This window comes from Macaca nemestrina, chromosome 2 (assembly GCF_043159975.1).
Source record: "Macaca nemestrina isolate mMacNem1 chromosome 2, mMacNem.hap1, whole genome shotgun sequence".
In the NCBI taxonomy this organism is placed as follows: domain Eukaryota; kingdom Metazoa; phylum Chordata; class Mammalia; order Primates; family Cercopithecidae; genus Macaca; species Macaca nemestrina.
Window position 1 is genome coordinate 18,847,768 of NC_092126.1, and position 24,230 is coordinate 18,871,997.

At 37.4% G+C, this 24,230-nt stretch overlaps 1 protein-coding gene and 1 long non-coding RNA gene across 6 annotated transcripts in view; one reads left to right on the forward strand and one right to left on the reverse strand.

The window, feature by feature from the left end:
- LOC105470969 (uncharacterized) overlaps positions 1-544 on the forward strand; it is a 39,652-nt gene extending 39,108 nt beyond the window's left edge. Inside the window, exon 6 of the long non-coding RNA XR_980905.3 lies at positions 409-544. This is a non-coding gene — a long non-coding RNA (uncharacterized lncRNA). The remainder of the gene's footprint in view (positions 1-408) is intronic.
- LOC105470974 (RNA binding motif single stranded interacting protein 3) overlaps positions 1-24,230 on the reverse strand; it is a 1,471,638-nt gene that overhangs the window by 759,294 nt on the left and 688,114 nt on the right. The gene's annotated exons all lie outside the window — the stretch shown is intronic.

Here is a 24,230-nt window from a genome sequence, read left to right on the forward strand (position 1 = left end):
TATAAAATGTTGAAATGAAAAATTATATAAAAATAAACACAAACATTTACACATATAATCCCATTTGATTCTATCATCCAGAGGTAATTGCTATTAATATTAAGTCCATTTGCTTCTGGCATTTTCCCATATGAATATATAAATATATATTTCTCATTTTCTCTCTCTCCTTCTCTCTCATGTGTGAGATCTAGATAAAAGCATTATTTTATTGAGATTTTATAAAATTTTCATATAATTCTTTCTTCTGACAACAGATTGTAAGCATTTCTTTTGCAGACTACATTTTTGGAGTATGCAGCATTCAATGATATTTGATGATTCTCTGTTGATAGATGAAAAAATTATTTATGTTTGTTATCACAAGTGAGACTATAACTTCCAAGTATCTTATTTATGTCTTTCTAGGAGTCTTGAGACTTCTTTTGGTGTGGATTCTGGAACTCCTTTCTGAAGCAAGAGGCAAATCTCTCTCAGCAGAGAGTGCCAAGACCAATCACTTAATCATGGCAATCCTCCTCGTCATGTTAATTCCAACCCTGATGCTACCAAGATGGCTGCAGCAGTTTCAGTCATGTTATTTTAATCCACCAACATCTAGAGGTATCTATCTTTTCCATCTCCATCTGTTAAAAATGTAGGATACTTTTACCAGAAGGTCCTCCTCTAGACTCCTACTCATGTTTCATTGGACCAATTTGGTCCCATGGAATTTCTTAAGTCATTTACTGATGAGGGAAGTGGAATTATCATGACTGGATTAGACTACCTAAGATTCACCACTACTATAAGCCTGGAGAAAGATCATTTTCTCAGAGCAAATGGCTGCATATGACTGAAGATAGGAATGAACTATAAAACAAAATTGGAGTCCTCTTGGAAAGAAAAGGGGATTTAAAGGGAAACGATTGGGTAGGTAAAACACAATAGTCTCCAATGCCAAATAAACTTGGTTTTGTTACTCTCCCATCTACTTTATCATATTTTTTTTTCCTTGTTACCTTTCTCACCTTAATTCATCACCAATAAACCTTTTTAAATCAAATTTTCGCTGGTCATCCATAAATCTCCAAGAAATTAAGTGATAATTAACATTACAGTGATAATGAGCTTAAGGTCTTGTTTCTTCTTGAAGGCTGGGAGGGTAGGGGAGGAGTGAATGATGAGAAATTACTTAGTGGGTGCAATATACATTATTTGGGTGATGGTTACACTATAAGTTACCATTATACAATATATTCATGTAACAAAACTGCATTTGCACCATTTAAATGTATACAAATTTTTATAAAGAAAGCTCTAGAAGATATAAACCTTTTCAAGATCTATAGGAATAAAGCAGTAATGGGGATATGTCAGGCAAGAAAGGATTCAAGACCCAGTGTACTCCTATGACCTCCTCACTTTATCTCCTACCACACTACTCTGCACACTCTGTTATGGCCACATCGGCCTCTCTGCAGTTCCTCTAAGAGGCCAGCATTCTCTCACCCTGGGGCCTTTGTACTTTACTTCCCTATGCCCACACCAAACTTTCTTCATATAACCATGTGGCTTAATTCCTCCCTTACGATGAGTTTCTGCTCACATGCCACCTTATTAAAGAGGTTTTTCCTGACCATCTTATGTGACATAGCAACTTTACTTCATTCTTTGTCCTATTACCCCAGTTTATATATGCTTATGGCCCGTATAACCACCTGACATGGTATGCATTTATTTATTGTCCTTCTTATAAGTAATTATCCACGAGACAAGTGTTTGTATTTTGTTCACAATTTGTTCCTCTGAGCCTAGTATAGTGCCTGACACATATAGGCATGTCATAAATATGTGTAGAATGAATTGATGGGTGACTGCTGGCCATAGGAAACTTAGATGACCTTTCCATTCCTTAACGTGGATCACAACAGAATTCAGGAGGTACCTAATCCTGTGCAGGCATCTTTCTTGATGATAATCAGTGATACCCATAGTAAGCCCAAGTAAGTCAATGTTTTTCTTCTTTCATCTACTTTCCTCTAAGCAAGACCCTCATTTTTAGGGTGAGCTGTTTATATGAAAAGCTGAACAGCATCTATTATTCTAATAAGAAATAAAAGGCAAATCCCAACAGAGTAGTGACTGAGACTCATCCTACAACTTATAATACTCTAATTAGAAAATGTGTTTTAATTCTGATTCAAATTTATGTGCCAGAAATAGTCATAAAAATATATGTCAAAATCATGAAGAAATAAGGTAATATAATTAGTCAATAATGATTTAAAAAATAAGTTTAGTATGCCTTGGAATTTCCATTTGATGTGGTACTTAAACCACATGTGCACAGAATGTTTCAGAGACTTCCAGACAAAATGGCAACATGAATACTAGACGTAATTGCCAGCAGAAAGACATGGAAAAGTCTATATACAAGATTGAAAGGAAGACAGCCAGACTACAGTGATAGGCAAGTGAGGGAACAGCCTATGTGCGACACAAATTAAAGAGATCCCCGCAGAACCTAGTAACATCCACCGTCTGTGTGCAGGCAGTGGTGGTAGGTGAATATCTGAACCCCACTAGTATTGCTGGGAGGACTGTGAGACAGGGACCACGAAGACCAGCCTGTCCAGGCCTGTGCTAGGTGAGAAAAGCCCAGTCAGCATGGGAAAAGAATCATCTTAGAGCGAGGTCACCCTTGCCCGGCAAAGAGAAGGACGCTGGTCCCCTACCTTTGAGTTTCCTCACCAAACTCAGAGGATAAACTCTTCGGGAAATTTCTCAAGCTAAGGAGCTTGAGAAAAAGTGGTAAGATAAAAGCATAGCAAACACAAACAGATTTCTTTTCTGAAAAGAGTTCTGCAAACTGCCCCTCCATCTCTGACAGAACCCATTTTAATTCTCAATTCTGAGTATTGGGTAACAATTTTGATTTGTGAAATGCTATGTAACTTTTGCTTTAAATATCACATTCTCAACTAGCATTTGAGGATGTAAGAGATCCTTTTATTATATGTGTTATATTAAGTGAAAAATGTATAAAGGAGTAGGTGATTTAGGATGACAACCTCAAAATATTTTATACAACTAAACACACAAAAATTGATAGAAAAGTGTGGCACAGATACACAGTCTGCACTCAGCATCCATGGGGGATTGGTCCCAGAACCCTTTGTGATACCAATATCTGTGGATGCTCAAGTCCCTTATTAGTGTAGTATTAGCATACAACCTATGCACATCTTCCCATATATGTGAAATCATCTCTAGATTACTTATAATGTCTAATATAATGTAAATGCTATGTAAATAGTTGGAATACTATATTGTTTAGAGAATCATTACAAGAAAAAAAAAAAAGTTTGTACCTTTATAGCACAGACACAGCCATCCATTATTTCCTCTCAAATCTTTTCAATCTGTGATTGGTTGAATCCACAGACGTGGAGTCCACTGATATGGAGGGCAAACTGCACTCCATATGGCAATGGTATCAAAACCGTGAAGTTATTTTTATTCTTACTATTTCATACGTTATGTGAGAAGAAACTTAACTGGCCTTTTATTCAGGATATATCCAGAATCCAAACACTATCTACAGCTGCTGCCACCCTGACCTGAACCATCATCATTTTTTTTTTTTTTCTCAAATTGTTGCATTAGCCTCCTAATAGGTCTACTGGCTTCCCTTCTTGCCCACTGTGTGCCCCATGGTGTAGTCTCTACACAGCAGTGAGAGTGGCCTTTCAAAGACATAAGTCAGATTTCTCTGCTCAGAACTTCCCAGTGACTATATATCACCCGCATTTCATAAGCCTCTCTATTAACTTGTCAGACATTATGTTCTGCTACTGTTCTTGTACTGACTCTTGTCCAACCACACTGACCTCCTTGTGGGTTCTTAGATTTGACAAACATGTTCTTCCCTTTGCACGGGCTGTTCTTGCTGCCTAGAATTCTTCCTTTAGTTAGCACTGTCTTCAAACCTTTAATGTAACCTTCTCAAGAAATCCAGCCACCCCCTCAACACACCCCCTCCTCCTTCTAGTCTTGACAAATGTCTGCAAACTTCCTTCCCAGAGCCACGTTGCAAGTTCCAGGGGATGGGTGTCTCATAAAACAGAATGTGAAGGATACTTTCTGAAATTGTGTGGAATGTGAAGACCTCACTTTATTTTTCTCCATAGTTCTTATCACCTTTTAATACATTATATCAATTACTTTTTAAAAATTGTCTATCTCCCCCTCTAGGACTGTCAGCTCCATGAGGGCAGGATTGTCTGTTGTGCTTACTGCTATAACCTCAGTTCCTAGAACAATGTCCGGCACATAGTACACGCTAAAGAAAAAATGAATCACAGGGTAGTAGAAATAAATGTGATTTTAATTTTCTTCTATAAACTATATTTTCCCTATTAATATTAAAACTAACAAATGAATAAAAGGAAAAAAAAATCACATGTGCTCAATTCATTGCCTTTATGCTTATCCTGGAAAATAAACGAAATTTCTTTTGTATTCATACTAAAGAACAACTAAAGAAAATCTGTACACCAATAAAACATATCTAAACTCTGCAGTTATTTCCATGGGTTGTTCCCACTCCCACTGATTTTGGTGTAGTTTCTGATCAATCATGATGGTGAGAGATGACCCAGTTTCATAACATCTGAAGCTATTCAATTTTTCTATGATACAATTTCATCATGGGCCAAGTCAAATGGTCCAGCAGAGAGATGCTCTCACATTCTCTTAAAAGGTTACCCTTTTGCCTTTCTTTTGAGATATTGTTTCTTAGACAGGAGAAAAATTGAAGCTTATATCTAAGAGCAACACTACATGATGAAATTTTTTTTTTCTGTGTTGCCAATCCTCCTATGCCCACACAAGGGAGGAGCAATTCTGAAGACTTAGACTTTCAGTGCTAAAAATGTTAGTGATTATAAATGAATCTGAACTCTATCTTTAAATCTGCTTTTGAGGATTTTTTAGATCAATTGAGGCATTAAGAAATTTAAAATATTGATTATTTGTAAAATATGTCAAAACTGACTCTGACAATGCTACATAAAACCAAAGCAACAAATACAAACAATAAGTAAGACATGTTTTCTTTGCAACTCTTAGCTTTATTTAATGATGCAGCAATTTCCTCTATAATAACTCCAAACAGAGCAAAGACAAACCAACCACACAGGAGAAAAAGAATCTGGTCAACAGAGATTTGGGACCCACCTTTAATCCTTTAACAATGGCCCAGAAAATAATTTATGTCTTGCTGTTACTTCATATCTGGCAATTCTACCAAAGACATCATTTTGTCCTCAGCAGGGGCAGTAATTTTTATGCTAGCCTCTGTGGATAGCTTTGTATAATTTATGTAGTTTTTAATATTGGTAATAGCAACTAGCTGGCTAAGGCAATAAGCACTTTTTAACATAGAATAAAGAAAGAAATCTCTCACATTTCAGTTAACTAACTGAATTCAGCATAACCAGTATGGCTGTTTCATTTGACTGTTGCTCAAAGAACATTCATTAAAAATGTTTCATTGTTAATATTTACAGTGTTCACACTATTATAATGAATATACCGTTCACACTAATATTGAAAAATTAGGAAAACACCAATCTGCAATAGAATAACCCATTACACTAACCCAAAAATATTGTTTTTATCAAATTGGTGGCCTTGTTCTTCGGTTTTTACCTTTTGAAATGTGACAAGTACCAGAGAAGTAAAGAGCAGGAATTAAAGATGGTGTGATATACAAGATCACGGATGACTGGCCCTGTGTATTTAAAAATCCTTTGAAATTATCAATAACTTCTCTGATTTTACACTTTATGCTGAAGAATTTAAAAATATATGAACAAGAAGACACTATTTCCAATATATTATATGCCATTCTAATAAATCATAATGCTCATTGACAAACTATTGATAAATATAATTAATAACCTCTTCTCAGACACAGCATATAGTAATTGTGTGTAAGAACACCGTACAGTTGTCTTGGACTAAATATGTTTTGGAAAATATATACAGAATCTATCAAAAGTCTATCCCTGTGATTGACTTAGAAGCACGTAGAATTATTACAAGTACTTGTATATATTCCATTATTTTAAAAACAATAATCACTTTAAATAACATTTTTAGAACTAATTTCAAATATATTAATCAATGATCTAAAAATGTGTACATCTAAACATAAACTTCTTCCTACTTGTCATTTGGTCATCAATATTTATACATTTCCAGATTTCATGCACATTTTTTCCCTATGTTTCAATGTATCTGAAAGCAGGTTTGTCACACAATGGACAACATAAAAGCACTACATTACAGTTTGGTAGGAAGCTTTTTTTTTCCTTCCTAGTGGAACACAAACTAATGATGGATCTTGCAATCAGCATTTCCCGAATTCAACAAAATGCATTGTTTCCCTGGGTGAAGGCCTGGATTTGTTTTATAATGTTATACTGAAGCACCTGATGTTGTACTGAAACATCTGAAAGTGGTTAAACACACTCCAGGACAGCCCACCGAAGGGTCCAAGTTCATGCATGCATGTAAGACACTTAGTACAGTGCTTGGTAAAAAGCGAGCGCTCAATAAATGACAACTATTGCCTTCCTTTACATTAGCTTGGTTCAAAAGTAATTGCGCTTTTTTTCTATTAAAAGTAATGGCAAAGACTGCAATGACTTTGGCACCAGCCTAATATATAGAGAGAATATTTGGTTGTGTGTAGCAAATTCTGTCTCTGCCCCTGCCAGAACTCCTTTAACAGGTCCATGTTCTCTTCCTCCCATCTTTTCTGGAGACTTGCTTCTAGCTCACAGGAACCACCTCACTCAGAGTTGCCTGAAAGGTTATAACACCCTACCCCATCCTACATCCTCCACTACAGGACCACCTTCCTGACCAGGAAGTATAAAAGCCCAACTACTTTGCCTAAAGGCAGGCAATGCTTATGCTCCAGAGCTCCCCCAGGGACCAGGCTGAAGCTAGAATTCCGAAACCACTTCTTTGGCGAACTCTTTCCCCTATTATACTTGGCTTCCCTCACTTCCTCCCAGGTTTCTCCTGAGAGCATACCGTCAATAAATCACTTATACAGGAACCACCATCACTGACGCTGCTTATAGGCAATCCCACCTAATATGTTTCCTCAGGTTTCTGCTGGGTGTGGTATTTATGTTTTCGCTGGTTTCTACAATGTGTTTGGCTAGCATAATCATGTGAAAACAACAACCAGATGAACCTTGGGGAACCGTATCTATGTAGTTATACGACTGCCCTTAGGGGCTCAGAGGAGAAACAGATATGCAAATAGACAATTACAAATGATTAAAACGCACATATAAAAAAGGTGTGATTGAAGTACAAGGAAAAGTGAATAACTAACACTTCTTGAGAATTCAGCAAAAGCTTCATTGAAGAGGTAAGATTTGAGTTAATCATGAGGACATGAAGATGCCTGAGATTTGCTCAAGTAGACAAGGCAGAGAAAGCTTAATGGAAAAAAAAACATGCCATGTGTTAACACTCAGATTTGAGAAAGCATGGTGTGTTCAGAAATCTGCAAGTAGTTTGGTGTGCAGGGTATAAGATGTAAATTGGCACAAGATGAGGAGATACACACAGCATACATACAATTACATATATATAATTCATGATCATTACATGATGGAGACCTAGTAAAACATAAGCAGAAAAATGACATAATTCAATTTGTTTCATTTAATTTTAATTAGTTGTTTAACTTTGTGTAAAGCATACAGAATGAAAAACTCAAAACATAGAGATAAAGAAAAATTGGGTTTTGTAAACAGGATTCTAGTGAAGGTGTGGAGAACGTGCAGGAATGGAGTAGAACCTGCAGGGAAGGAGACCAGGTAAAAGATGCCGGAATGGGGTGGAAGGGCCAAAAACTCAGGGTGTTAGGGAGACACAGGATCCTAAAGAATGAATCTAAAATTAACTCTTATCATAAGCAGATGTACATTGGACTTGTTCCATTTCTTGCACTTAGTAGGTAAGCAGTAGTAGGTAAGACTCTCTAAGTAAGTTAGTAAGTAAGCACTTAGTAGGTAAGACTCTTTAAGACATTCAAGAGAGGCTAGAGGATGGAGAACATGTGAGAAAGGTAAGAATACATTCTTGAGCAAGTGAACGGCTCATTCATCCATCAGACCCAATTGCTCATGACAGGTCCCTCTGTGAAGTCAAGAGACATTTGTCTCTCCAGTGGGGTGAATGTTTCTGAATCTCCAGCTTTGTAAAGTCATCTCTATGCAATTGATATCTTGCCTGTTTTACTTACATTAAAGGGACTCATATCCTTTGATTTCTCAGTAAATCACCATTATACTTTAGACAAGCACATAGCAATCTATTCTAATATCCCAGGGAAGAAGTGAAAAGGATGTGAACTAAAATAGTGGTCGAGGGAAAGAAAAAGCTGAGTAAGGGAAGAAATACTGAAAAATGTGGTTGATATAAAGAAAACAAATGCAGATAGTTATCATTTGGATGCAAAGGAGAAGAAAATAGAAAATACCTATTTACACCACCTTAAAAATCCCCATGAATAAAAACACCTCAGCGTTAGCACACTCAAATAATATTAAATAGCCTGACGCTGGTTAAACCACAAAAGTGTATCAGTTCACAAAATTCAAGACAAGCAGATAAGGAAAAGGAGAATAGGGACATAAACAAAAGCTATCTACTCAAACCATAAAAGTAAGATATGAAAGTTTAGGCTAGATCTGCAAACCAAGAAAACAAACAAAAAAGGTACTATTTTCCCTTACAAGATTTCATTGTTAGACCACAGTTGCACCAACTACAGCGGTGAATCATGGCTATACGGCATTGATTCTACTTTATTGTCTTTTAGGATGAGCCCTCTGTATTATTACAGCTATGGAAGCAGGCTTAAATCCAGCCAATGATGAAGCCTTGCCTTAAATATTCAAGGTCACACGCCCCCACTGCCAGGAATTAGCAGGCTCAGCTGTGAGGTGAATTTTCCTATTAATAAGTAGGTTTCCTGAGGAGTAGAAACTTTAGTTGGTGCCGGGCATGGTGGCTCATGCCTGTAATCTCAGCATTTGGGAGGCCAAGTGAGGTGGATCACTTGAAGTCAAGAGTTCAAGACCAGCCTAGGCAACATTGCGAAACCCCATCTCTACTGAAAATACAAAAACTAGTCGGGCATGGTGACTCACACCTGTAATTCCAGCTACTCTGGAGGCTGAGGCACAAGAATTGCTTGAACTCGGGAGGCGAAGGTTGCAGTGAGCACAGATCACACCACTGCACTCCAGCCTAGGTGACAGAGGGAGATTCTGTTTTTATTTATTATTATTATTATTATTATCATTATTAAAAATAAAAGAAAGAAATGAAACTTTTCTTTAAGCGAAATCTAACCTATTTTGACCAGAGGGGATACGCCAAGCAAAGATTCAGCTCCTGAATGTCAAATAAGAATAGACTCTGTTCATGACTGGCCTGGCTTTATTTCACGGATCTGGTATACCCATCTGCCAATTTCTGTGAATACCCTCCAATAAAAGGCTCACAGTTGCCCTACTCTGGATAATTACCCTCATCCAATATCTTGTCTGATTCCCCCCTTTCAAGGGAGAAATATCTTATAGGATGGTATACTTTAGAATGCCTTGTGGATCAGGACTAGGCCCCTTGTTTTTACCTGAGCACACATCCTTACTTGACTCTTTTCCCTTCCCTTGCTTCCTTTAAAGTATTTTGTTCAGTTTTTTTCCTGTAAAGCATTCTGTGATAAATCACATACACCTGAATCCCAGTATCAATCTCTGCTTCTAGGAAACCTGACCTTACACAAATGGATTAAAAACAGCATGGCTGGTTGTAAATAAAAACTGACAACTGAGATTTTCATCGGGAAAAGAGAATATACCATTCACTGATAATATTCACAATCATAATGATATTGGCAGGAAAAGAGATGCTTATAGTTGATTAGGTCTCAAGATAACATAACAATCCAACAGAGGGGAGTTAGGTAGTAATTATCCGTGACAACTGCAACATCATAGCAGCAAGACAAACAATTACGTGTTTTCCTTCAAATTTGTATTACAGTAATTCAAGACTTGTACTGCATCACTATAGCTGTATGTCATTAAGTATGTGACCTTGAAAAAATTGCTTAATCGCTCTGATCCTCAGTTTCCCTATCAGTGAGATGAGTTTAAGAATGTCTTCCCCTTATAATCATCATGAATATTAAATGAGAGGCTCCCGTAAAGCAATTTGCATAGTACTTCGCTCTCTCCAAATATTAATTTACTTTCACTTTACTACCTTGTCACCATCAATTAATATTTCTTTTTAAAGTACTGGCTGCATTGCACTTTAATCAACACTAAGATTTAATCTAAGTTTATTCTTTTATCATTGCTCAAGGTGATGTGATTAGCATGAGTGACTATTTCTCATCCTGCTGAAGACAAAACATGAAAAACTGATGGGATTAGCTTAGTTACTGTAATGGACATTTGTATTTTGCCTGCCCTGTGTCTGTTTTACTCTTTTGTTTCCATGCTAATTTTCCCCTGAGAAACTATCTATAATTCTGAATTTGTATTAAAGATAGTCTCCTACCCACACAAGCAGTGGGTACCTGACCCTGATTCAGCTGAACCAATCAGATTCACTTCCTGAAAATGTATGTTTTACATGAGCTCAAAATCAAAAATAACTGTCATGTCTTCCTCAGCACTCTGGCGCCTTGAAGAGAGTCTTCACTGATTCCTGTCCCTTGGTCTCTCAAATTCACCTTGTCTTTGAGAGTGCTTTGATTTTCCAGTCCACATATTACTTCAAAAAACTGCTGTTACTGCTATTAGCCAGGAATAGTCTCTGTTGCCTGCCACCACAGGGCTGGACACACAGTGACTCTAAAATTTAAAAACCAATAATTTTAAAAATGTTAAATGATGGATTTTGACTTTCTAAAGTAGAATGGCCTAAAGAAAAGGCAACCAAACAGAGTGGTCTCAATTTTATATGAAGAGAGAAATGTTATGATTCTTCGTAAACATGCATGTTTGATGTTTAGGGACACTTGCCAGTTCAGATGGCAATTGATTACATATCTTAATTTAACAATTGTATGGAAATATATTACAGCTGTCAGAAAATTTCAGATACCCCTTTATGTCACTTTGATATTTCATTTGTGTGTTTTGTAACATAAACTCCTCCCTCAAGCTAAGAACAAATATATTAACAGTTACTATCTTTACCCTTCAGGTCAGAAACATAAGTATTAAGATGATTGTCAAATTGTAATTAAGTTAGGGTAGGATTTTAAAATATTGTCCCAGAGCTTTTGAGTACAGATGAATACCTACAAAACTAACAAAGATTATTCCACAGGGTATGTCCTGGTACCTGTTGTTAATCTGCCTGATATCATATTAAGGGAATTAATACGGTGGCAGCAGACACTGAACCGTATCAGGATGATTCTCACAGGTAACAGGAGCATCTCTTACAGACATGTCCTCCACCCATCTTAACCCATGTCATCCCACACCTGAACTGCATACAAATCTGCTTAGACTACATAGGCAAAAAGGAGACCAAGGTTTCTGGGAAGTTCTTGGCAGGCTAGCTCCTAACCCAGGGAAATCTAGGAGGTCCATAGTATTTTGCAGACCAAGTACAGGTCCCTAAACTGCTGTAACATTTTCAATAGATCTCAGTTAGATTTTAAGCCACCGAGAGCTCCAAGTTCTCCCCCGCAATCCCTCACATCAATCTGTCTCTCTCAGAGAAGCTCCTTCAAGATACTTAAGCTTAAAAAAAAGTCCAAATCTCCTTGAATGGCACACATTTTATCTGAGTTGTGGTGTGCTTTGTAAACATGGAAGATAAAATGACTTGGCTACCTGAATGCTTTGTTCCTTGAGAAGAAATCATTCTCTTTCCCCCCTTTTGGCATATTGATTACTCATTAATCCAGCAAAACAAAGGATTAATTAATCTCCATGGTTCAATGAAGAATAAATTAGCACAGTTTAAAATGGGCCTGATCCAATATTACAAATTGGAGGAACTGTTCCCCACTCTCTCTTTCCATTCAGTTCTCCAAACTTCATCTCCAGAGAATGGCATCAGAAGGCTAAATTTAGTTTGTGTGATATTTGGTATTCAGTCTCCTTCTTTAGAATTCAGTCCCTTGAAGCTACTCATTGCTTTTCCCAAAACCCACTTTAACTATTTTGAAACACGTGAAGAGCAGCATTTTTTAAAGTGCTTTAGATATATCACTTATCTGAAACAACCCTTTTTTATCTAGAAAACAATCTTTATAGCCAGTTTTTCAAAAATGAAATTAATACAATAGCTGCATACATTCAGACATTTACATACTTGTCCTATTATTTCCCCTGGTACATTAAAAGGGCTCTTACATACCATGATACTCAGTCAGCAGAATTTTGTTTCATAAAACATGAGTAAGGTACAGTCTCTCTGAGTATTCCCAAAGAAAAAAGAAAAAAAAAAGTGTGTAAGTGTGTGTGTGTGTGTGTATATATATGTAAATTTTTGTGTGCGTGACAGAGTCTAGCTCTGACACCCAGGCTGGAACTCAGTGGTGTGTTCTCAGCTCACTGCAATCTCCTGTCTCAGCCTCTCAAGTAGCTAGGACTACAGGCATGCACTACCACACCCGGCTTTTTTTTTTTTTTTTTTTTTTTTTTTTTTTTTTTCAGTAGAGATGGTGTTTTACCATGGTGACCAAGCTGGTTTCAAACTCCTGACCTCAAGTGATTTGCCCACCTGACCTCCCAAAGTGCTGGGATTACAGGTGTGAACCACCGTGCCCGGCCAAGCATAGTATGTTTTCTAATGCAATATTTTTTGTTGTTCTAAACTGAGTACTTTGAAAGCTATAAAACAAACCCATGTCAAATTCTCAGAATGCATTAAAGGTTAGGAATCTACACTTGTAAAGAAAGTATCTCTATTTGAAATGGCAATATCTAGGATATGATGTCCCCACTGTCCTCTCTCCAGTTTCTCTTGCAATTATATCAGTTTTTTTAAAACTATGTATGCAGATTTAGCCTCTAGATTCTTGGCCAAAATTCCTACAAAACATATAACACTTGAAAGAGTAGAGAAAGAAAACCTCACCACCAGTCTTGGTTTTCCGTAAGCTAACCTTTATTGTAAGATGTTCTAAGACAACAATTTCATTTTCTGTTTGTCTCTTTGAAGGGAGATGATAAAGAATTTTCGGCCAGGTGTGGGGGCTCACGCCTGTAATTCCAGCACTTTGGGAGGCCATGGTAGGCGGATGACCTGAGGTCGGGAGTTTGAGATCAGCCTGGCTAACATGGCAAAACCCCATCTCTACTAAAAATGCAAAAATTACCCAGGTGTGGTGGTGGGTGCCTGTAATCCCAGCTACGTGGGAGGCTGAGGCAGAAGAATCACTTGAACCTGGGAGGTGGAGGCCACAGTGAGTCAAGATTACGCCACTGCACTCCAGCCTGGGTAACAGAATGAGAGTCCACCTCCAAAAAAAGAAAAAATGATGCATGGGATTGATGCTACATTACTTGAAAAGTTCAGTGAATGCTGCTGAGTTTCAAATGTATTCCTTTGCCCAGGAACCTTTCCTCAATTTGCTATGGAGAATTGTTACCATAACAATTCATAAAGGAATGCATGGATTTAAAGGTCTATCTTTTTAAAAAAATAATAATTTTATTACAGGGACATTTATGTCTTCCTTTAAAGATTCTGAACTTTAGTTTATGTCAGGATTACTTGTAATCCTGGTGTTTTTGTAGAAACAAATCTTGCTCCCATGTACTAAATTTGTAGGGAGGGCCCTGAAATCTACATTTCTAACGCATGCCAAGCTAGTTTTGTGCTTTGGATCTTTGTCTCACTAATAAAGTACTCTTCTGGTTTGTGTATAAAAAAAAAAAAAAGAAGAAAAAAGTGAATTTTCAAGTATAAAGTTTAAAATGATAAATGAAAAGCCAGCTCTTTTCTATAAAGATTAATAAATTAAACTTATATTTCTTATTTCCATAATATAGTATCAACATAGTAAAATATAGTGTCAAGAAGAATATCTGTTGCAGAGGGAAATTTCAGGGTGTGTTCTGGCAATACAGTATAAGGAGAAGTTCAGAACTGGGAGTGAATATATGTTGCTTCTTATTCCAGAATACCCTCCCCACTTATATAGCTTAGTAAAATCCCCCCAACTCCCTGAAGGCCAGCCTCCTCAGCTGAAGATGGAGGGGTATAGACCACATGAAATTTAAGGTCATTACCAACTCTAAAATTGTATGACTCCATAATTCAGCTGACCACTCCTGATGACATAGTTAAAATGATGTTGGCACTGGATCCCATATTTAGAGACTAGGTAACTTTGGCAACATAAGGCATTCCTTTTTCTTTTTCTTTTTTTCTTTTTGGACAGAGTTTCACTCTTGTTCGCCCAGGCTGGAGTACAATGGCACGATCTTGGCTCACCGCAACCTCTGCCTCCTGGGTTCAGGCTATTCTCCTGCCTCAGCCTCTCGAGTAGCTGGGATTACAGGCATGGGCCACCATGCCCGGCTAATTTTGTATTTTTTTCTAGTAGAGATGGGGTTCCTCTACGTTGGTCAGGCTGGTTTCAAACTCCTGACCTCAGGTGATCCCCCCGACTTGGCCTCCCAAAGTGCTGGGATTACAGGTGTGTGCCAGCGCACTCAGCTCATAAGATTTTCAAGGAACCAAGTTGGCAACTAAATGAGAAAGGCAAGTGGAACTGTTGTGCTGTTGCTGGAAAAGTGCCACTCAACTTTCCCCATCAATGAAGCCCCAAAGCATCCCAGGTTGTGCCCATAGTCACAGGGGCCTAGAGGCCAGTATTCACTTAGGATAATTCGTTTTGAAGGAGGATAGGGCTTCACTAAAAGGCTCCCCTATCTATATGGCTTTGTGCTTAGAGGGACCTGGGATCAGAATAGGGTTAAGGACAGACTCGACTGGTAGGGAGGAGGGATTCTGTAAGTGGAGAATGAAACCCATATTCCCTCCTTGCCTTTTAATTTTGAAGATTAAATGAAATAATTGTTGAAAAGCAGTTAGCATAATATCTCATATTACTGTTAGCAGTTGTTATAAACCTTTTTGACCTTCAGACAAAAATGAATCTGCATTTAGGCTCACCTACAGCACATGTTTTAGAAACACTAAATCATTCCAACAGCAAGTCAAAAGATTTCTCCATAGGTAACAATTTATTTCCTTAAACTCAAGTGTTTTGTTTTATTAAAACAAACAAAACCAAAGTAATAAGGTTTCGTTACTGCTTTCAACTGAGCATTTGTGTGAATGTAATTACAGCCATGCTCCATAAATCTGACAGCCATTTCCAAACGTGATTGGTAGATTTTATGCAAGTGTGTGCTCTGCACATTCTGCTGCACTGTTTGGGACACAGATGATGTACAAATGCAATAGCACTGAAATTTAAAGAACCACTTCGAAGGCCCATGCACAACTAAAACAACCTCAAAATACACGCTCCAGGCCTGAAATACCCACAAACTTTATGTTTTTCATTGGTCATGCTGGGCAGGCAAGCCTCTGCTTTCTGATCTAATCAACTTCAGAATGACTGTGAAGCCAACAGCTGTGTCAGAGCAATTGGAAAACTGATTCAGAACAAAAGGGAAGACCCATCTCTCTGGGACTTCTCTCTCTAAAATATACACGAAACTTCAATGGAATGTATAAATATTTCATTCACTATTTTGTACTACATTCCTCCCATGATTTATAGGTCAGACCCATTACTTTTAAAAGTACATTAATGTCCTCTTAAAGGCATCTCTTCTAATGCCCATCTCCCCTACTTAATGGGCCTAAGGGAATTGGAACCCTAAGTAGAATCTCTGTCTGTCCTGTATAACATCACAGGCTACCAAAATATAAACTCATCGATTTTTATTTTGTAGAAGTGTACCTTCCCTCAGGAGCCACTATCTAGGATGTTTTCTGCCTTGTGTTTTCTTTTGTTTTGTCTTTTCTCATATATGATATTTAAGTGGAATGGGGGTGGCTTCTGAAACAGTGGCATGAATAGGTAAGATGTCTATTAGTCTATTTTTGCATGACTATAAAGAAATACCTGAGATGGAGTAATTTATAAAGAAAGGAGGCTTAATTGGTTCACAGTCCTGTGGGCTGTACACCAGGAATAGTGCTGCATCTCCTTCTGGTGAAGGCCTCAGGAAGCTTCCAATTATGGAGCACGGGGAAAGGAGGTACATGGTAAAAACAGCAGCAAGAGAGAAAGAAGGGGGATGTCCTAGACTCTTAAACAACTAGATCTCGTGTGAACTAACTGATGAACTCACTCATCAGCAAGGGAAAAGCAGCAGAGAAAAATAGAGGGACGGGTGGGCAGATGAAGGGCAGGAAGAAGACAGCAGATGAGAAATGGCCAGAAGGAGCTGGGGGTCTGCCATCTAGTTCAATGATCCCTTTGCAATCTCACAGTTGAGCCAGCAGTGTAAAGGTTATGGCACAGACTTTGACTTTGCAAATTATAAAAAAAGAAACTTCAGTGTTCAAGTAGGTTAAAATAAATGAAATATGTAAATAAGCATAATCCCCATTTGGTAATTTTCATGTTCTAATGGTGATCATACTTAAAAATTAGAAAGATATGAGTGGGCTAGAACACTACAGGGTATCTTCTAAGTCTGGAAATACAGAATAAAGAGTAAGTTAGTTACATTTTTAATAATATGATCAATATAATATTTCTTAATCTCCAGATACCTTTTCAGCTAAAGTAGGGCTAAGTTTTAAATAATGGGTTCAATTGTTCATTGGGAAAAAAGCACAACAAATAATATATTAAATTTCGTCTATTACCAGCCCTTTTAGATACCCTCAAATGTTTCTGTTCCCATAAATATAAGTAGAGTTTCACTGATAGAGAAGAAATGCTTCAGAATGGATTTGTATTTCTCTCATCCAATGAAAAGTTTCCGGCATGTGTAGATCCCTGGTCAGTTCTCCCTTGTGTCCATTCCTTGCCATCCCATCTTCCATTAGAGGATGACTCAATGTGCAGCCTGTTTCCCAGGTTTCTGTGTCTACCAGCGTCTGCCTTGGTTCCACCAGTGGGCTTCTGCCTTGGCTCCATCTGGCTGAAAACTAGAAGCAGGAGGATGGAAAATGTAGGTTATTTACTCCTTCTTCTCTGCTTTTGGAGGCTTCTCCATTAGAAGGAAGCTTCTCTGTAGTTTTTGCTTCTACTAGTGGACTCTGGTTTGAGATTCCAGCAGCACAACCTTTTCCATTTGCCATCAGCCCTATGCTGATATTCCTGCTATTGATAATTTTTCAGTGGCTTCCCAGTACCCTGTTTGGTGTCTCAGTTCTTAACACCACCTGGGTAGCAAATTCCCTGCAATAGGTTTTTTTTTTTTTTTTTTTTTTTTTTTTTTTTTTTTTTTTTAATAATTGGCATAGATTCTGTATTCTTGGCTGGGCCCTGACTGATGCAACTCCACTATTTATTTGTCTTAATTCTTTTAATATTTATTGAGTACCTATAGAGGCAGGTATCATTTTAGTTGCTAGAGACAGAGCATTGAACAAAGCAAGAAATATCTCTGTTCTCACAAAACTTTATAAGTTTCAGGAAGATAAAGAATCAAAAAATGCAAAATAATGGTAATAAGTGTAATGCCGAACATTTTAAAGCTAGGCGATATGAGGGTGAAAAAGTGAGCACTACTTTAAATTCGAGCATCAGGGAATGCCTCACTGAGCTGAGATGTGAAGGACTAGAAGGAACCAGCTATGTAATGGAAGAGGAAAGAGTATTTCAGGCAGAGACAGAGAAACTTGAGCTGGAAGAAGCTTAAAATAGTTGAGCAACAGAGAGGTGAGGAAGGTACAGCTCAGAAGAGTAGGCAGAGGTCAGAAATCAAGGTAGAAGACTGATCATAGAGGTTGGAGTTTGAATTATATTTTTTAAAGTGAGATAAAAAGCCATTGGAGAGCTTTTAGCAGGAGTGGGGAAGCACAGTTTAACTTAAAGTTTTAGAGGATTACTAGGACTGCTTTTGGGAAGAGAGGAATCTAGGAAAACTGGGGTGCAAGCTAGGACATGAGTCATCCCTGCTGCTGGGTGATGTGATTGGACTCAGGTGGCAGCTGTGGAGAGGGAGGCAGTTTATTAGATGTCAGGTATGTTTTCAAGGGAGAGGAGACAGGATTGTTGATGAATAGAATGTCAGGGTAAGAATAAAAGAAAAAAAAAGACGGACAATTGCGGTTTTTGGGTGAGCAACTAGGTGGATCCTTAAACCAAAACCATTCTCAACCATACTTCTGTCATGCCTTCTTACTTAACTTTCTTGTCTTGATTTCAAGTATTAATGCCTGAAAATAAAAATGATACTTGTTTCATTGACTAACACTTATTTTGAAAACTTGAAACCTCTTGAAAATGTTGCAAGGGTATACTATAAATGTCCCTATTTTCCTTTACCTAGATTCACCAATTTTAACATTTTGCTGCATCTACATGTACATACACATATTTCTGATGAAACTTTTAAAGCAAGGAGCAGACATGACATTTCCCTTCTGGATTATACAGTATATCTCTTAGAACAAGGGTATTCTCCTGTAAAACCATTATATTATTATTATTATTATTTATTTTATTATTATTATTATTTTGAGATGGAGTCTCGCTCTGTCACCCAGGCTGGAGTGCAGTGGCGCAATCTCAGCTCACTGCAAGCTCTGCCTCGCGGGTTCACACCATTCTCCTGCCTCAGCCTCCTGAGTAGCTGGGACTACAGGCGCCTGCCATCATGCCTGGCTAATTTTTTGTATGTTTTAGTAGAGACAGGGTTTCACCGTGTTAGCCAGGATGGTCTCGATCTCCTGACCTCGTGATCCGCCCACCTCAGACTCCCAAAGTGCTGGGATTACAGGCGTGAGCCACTGTGCCCGGCCCCCTGTAAAACCATTATATTATTTTCATTCCCCAAAATGTTGACATTAATGTAGCATTATCTACAATACAGTCCCTACGGAAATTTCCTCAATTGTCCCCCAAAAGTGTTTCTTATGGTCCTTTTACAGCTTTAAAAAAAATCCAGACTCTAACGAAGGATCATTTAGTTTTCATGTCTCTTTAGTCTCCCTTAGTCTAAAATAAACCCAGTCACTTTTGTGTGTGTATGTGTGTGTGTGTGTGTGTGTGTGTGTGTGTGTGAGTTTCATGATCTTGACATTCTTGAACAATTCAAGCCAGTTAAGCTGTTCCTCAATGGGGGTTTAATTTTTTTTGTGCATGTGATTAGATTTAAGATAAGCTTCATTTGGCAGGGTTACTACACAGGTTATATTGTGCTCCTTCTGCTATATCATGTCAGCAGGTACACGGTATTATTTGGGTCCGATTATAGGTGACATTACGTTTTATCACTTGGTTACAATATGGCATTTGGCTTAAAACAAAACAAAACAAAAACAGCACTTAGTAACTCTTGCCAACTGCTACCATTTTTTTGTCTTTTTTTTTTTTTTCCTTTTTGTGGAGAACGGGGTCTCGCTATATTACCCAGGCAGGTCTCGAACTCCTGGGCTCAAGCTATCCTCCCGCCTCTGCCTCCCTGAGAGTTAGGATTACAGGTGTGAGCCACCGTGCCCGGCCAACTGCTACCATTTTTAACCAACTCATTCCATTAGAGAAATCTGCATTTTCTGTTTAATATATGAGAGTAGCCACTGTACAGAATGCATATAAAAATGTCCACTGCCTTTAAGAACTTTGTATTCAAGGTGGATAGCCCTCTGGAAATATAGGGAAACTAATAGCAGGGACAGTGAAAATAAAATGGGTGTATCACTTGTCTTAAACAGGCTGGTTTCCATTGCCAATAACTTTGGTAAGGCATTGGAACATAGTATGAGTAGAAAATGATATGCAGCTCTATATTTAGATGATCACAGAAAGTGGACTCTTCCATGTGTAATATCATTCATTTCCTTGAAATAAGTGCCACCAACTAATTCTGAGAAAGGACACTCATATGTAGCAAGCAAAAGTTTATGCCAATATGATTGATATTCTTCTATTTGTTTTACCATTCATCCTCAGAAAAACCTTTATTTTTTTCATGTGGAGTAATGGAGACTCAGAAAGTTTCTACATGTTTCAATTGGTCTCAAAGTCAATATGATCCCATGTATTATTTGAATCAATATGTATATTACTGTAAGATCCAAGTACTTCCCAGTCATCCCTTGCAGCTCCACTCGGTAACAAGAGTCATCACACTTTTCCAAGATTACTGTCATGGAAGGGAATGGGAATAAACTAAGAAGTGAATTGGAATATGCAAACCCTGTTTTTGTTTTACCCTTTAAAAAAAGGGGAGAAAGAAGTAGATATTTACTCCCCTTTCCTTTTAATTGTAATAATTTCTGGAACGTAATAAATAATCAGTGAAGATTTTAAATAAAACACTATGGTTAAAACCTCAATATAAGTAAAAAGAATTATGTAATAAATTCAAGTTTTAGTTTCTAAAAACATTTTGATAATCATCTCTGTAAAATTCTTTCCTATAATTTTTAATTCATGGGAGTAATTCTTGATGCTCGTTTGGTATTGTTAAGCTTATTTAATGGTTTAGCACTATGTACTTAAATCCAAAGACATTGACTGGTTTGCTGGTGAATATGGTCTATAGGAAATTGGTCTATACTATTAAAGGCAAGGGAAACATTGGCAGGAACAGTAGATACATGTTGTTTGCAATTACTACTGCTGAACTATAGGTCAATAACAGTTTAGGCAAATAATAACTGTTGAGTATTCTATGTAAAATTCTTGAGAGGAAACAAAATCAAATAAAACAGGGAACCTATCCTTAAGCAACTTATAATCTATTTAGCTCTTAACTTTTTGATCAGGGAATCATAGCAAGAAATAATCCAACAGATTTTTTCAACACATTACAGTGGGACTGAAAATTCCCTCAGTTTTTCTTGTAATTCTTCGATCATTTCTTCATTCGTCCTCAACTTTCTCAGGAAATGTGTCTTTAAAAAAATTTTTTAGCAAGTAGTGACAGTTGAAAGCTTGGAATAAAAAAAACAAGACGCATAAACGTTTTCTTAGTGCAATCAGTTTGGGTTTTTCTTTTGTTCGTCTTTATCACTTCCTAACCTGTCGGGAATATTACAACCTTATGATTAATGCAACAACAAGCTTTAAGGAAAGAAAAAAATTGACCCTCATTCTTCAAGTTTCCTCACCTTTCAATTTGAGGCAGTTATCTGCTTTTCAGTCATTTGATTTTGCTTTTTATACTGTTTATCTTTCTCAAAGCATTATAATTAGGTAATAGATTAAACATTTATAAAATATTAAATATTTAATTTTAAAAGAGAAGCATTTCCCCTCAAGGATCTTAAATTCTTTAAAAAATTGGCTCTCCAGTTTTCATAATATCTTCACATGATAAGCAAAAGGCCAAAGGTTTTGATATTCAGGAGGAGGAAAGCTTAGATATGCAGAATATTTGAATAAAACTACCCAGCCCATGGCATAATAGTCAGAATGGCAGGGGGTAGAGGGAAGAGAGAGAAAAAGAAAGATTATAAGACAAAGACAGGGAGAACAATAGAGGCATTTCTGAATTCTCCTTCATTCTGGACTTTACTGAAGTATGACTTTTCATATTTTCTTATAAACATAAAGCACCAGTTGAAAATGAATAAATACAAGAACACTGAACAGATACCCTTCAAAACAAGATATTTGGGTTTTAGTCTAGCTCAGAAATTACCCAGCTCTACGAATTTAAAAAATTTTTGGATACTCTCTGTGACTTTTTTTTTCTTTTTTTTTTTTCTTGAGACGGAGTCTCACTCTGTCGCCAGGCCTGGAGTACAGTGGTTCCATCTCGGCTCACTGCAAACTCCGCCTCCCAGGTTCAAGCGATTCTCTTGCCTCAGCCTCCCGAGCAACTGGGACTACAGGCATGCACCACAACGCCCAGCTAATTTTTGTATTTTAGTAGAGACGAGGTTTCTCCATGTTGGCCAGATGATCTCAATCTCTTGACCTCGTGATCCATCGGCCTCGGCCTCCCAAAGTCTATGACTCTTTTGATGAGGAGACGGAACAACCCCCTTTCCAGCTCTAAGATTTCATGACTTCATGATTGAAAGTTTATGGAATTGTCTTTCTAGTAGCCCACTGCACAAAGTGCTAGATATAAAGTATGCCTGACCTAGGGAAAATGTGGAATTATCTGATATGGCTTCATAATTTTCAAAATAAAAGCTAGGTTTTTCCATATATTTATTTCTTAACTGTATGTGTGTGTGTGCACATGCATGTGTGTGTATGAGTTTGTATACCTTTATATGGAAAATAGTAAAGCCCTACCAATCCTACATCCTGCAACAAAGTTAATTTGGTTATAACACTGTTGGTGACTGACTCTTGGACCCTAAAACTCCCAGTCAGCTGGCTAAGCTAGTTAACCCCAAACACATCATTAAGCTCTCAATAATATAAACAAACATTATATGCATTTAAATTTTTGGTTCTTACTTATGCTACTATGTTGGAATTTTGCTGATATCTCTGAGTCTGTGTGTGTGTATTTATCTCAGCAAATATAAATGCAAGGGTGGTTGCTTCCTTTCTTGCTGTGATGTACGATGACTGTTCTATGTTAAATGTGAAAAAAAAAAAAACTGTCAATAGAAGGGTCGGGATACAGGCTACTATTTTAAAGATGCCACTGGACTTTCTGGATGCCTCCAAGTCCTTTCTGTTGCAGGAGCATTTCCTGATCAATGGTTTCATACCTGCAGGACAGTGATCAGATAGTCCCCAAAGAGCTATCATTGAAAATCCATTTAAGAATGAAACATATTCAGACGAAATGAATAAATTCTAACATCTAACTACAAGAAATTCTCACAGATGCAGTACAAATGGGCCTTTAAAACAATTCTTCATCCTAGTTTCTTTCTCAGCATTTTTATAGACAGAATTTTTCCCTCTCCCCAGTTGACCAAGAAAGAACAAAAGTAGATTCCCCAAAGGAGGAATCATTCGTACTAAGTTTCTTGATGTAGGTCACCTCTGATGTGTTATTGGTTGCATTTCAACGGCTAAATTTCCCATGTCAAGCTTTCCATTCTGATGGTTCTGCACATAAAGCTATTGCTTTCAAATAGAATAATTGTCTAAATTCCCTGTTTGAATGTTGAAGTGTACTACATGTTCTACAGATGCTCAATACATTATGGGTAATGTTAGTAGCGTGATAGAAAATGGCACAATATTTTAATTTGAGGTGTCTCTGTGTGTGTACCTTTTAATATGTTAACAGGAAAAGAAGTTTCTCATTAAGCTAGTCTAATTTAAAGAGAAGTAACTATCACCTACACTCGAATGATTATAAATGTATAACTTTTGTTTTCAGCCTCTGATTTACCACACCAGTTTTCCTATCCTTTTTTCATCTCCAGATACCAGTCTTATAAATATCTCTTGGGTCTATTTCCTACTCTCTATTCCAATTGTCACTGTCATGGTTCAAGCCTTTGGCAAGCCATTCTTCACCTCTAAATCCATTCTCTACTCTATCAATTGTTTCTAAAAATAGATTTCGTCAATTTACTTCTGCATAAGAACAATCCCCAGTTCCTCACTGCCTATAAAATAAAATTTAAACACCTTAATGAGGCATTCAAAATCTCTGATATTCTTTCACCAACTTATTTATTTAGCCTAATTTATTCATGTGCTCATGTAATCATTCAGCAATAGAATGAAAGTACCTCCCTAAGATATTAAGTGTCCCACTAGAATATGAGCTCCAGGAGAGTAGGCATGTATATATAGTTGATTTTATTCACTAGCATTCACCAAATATCTAGAACAGTGTTGGCATTAAGTAGATGCTTCAAATATACTTTTGATACAGACAGGGGGCACAATAGTGGGTAGAAGAGGTCAGTTCTTGGGCAAAGGCCCCACCTTCAAGCCTGGAACCCACAGCCCTAAATGAGAACAGTTATTCCTGTTTTCTTGCTCAAATGTTGCTTTGTCCAAAACCATCCTGGCCCGCCATGTCCCCCAATCCTAT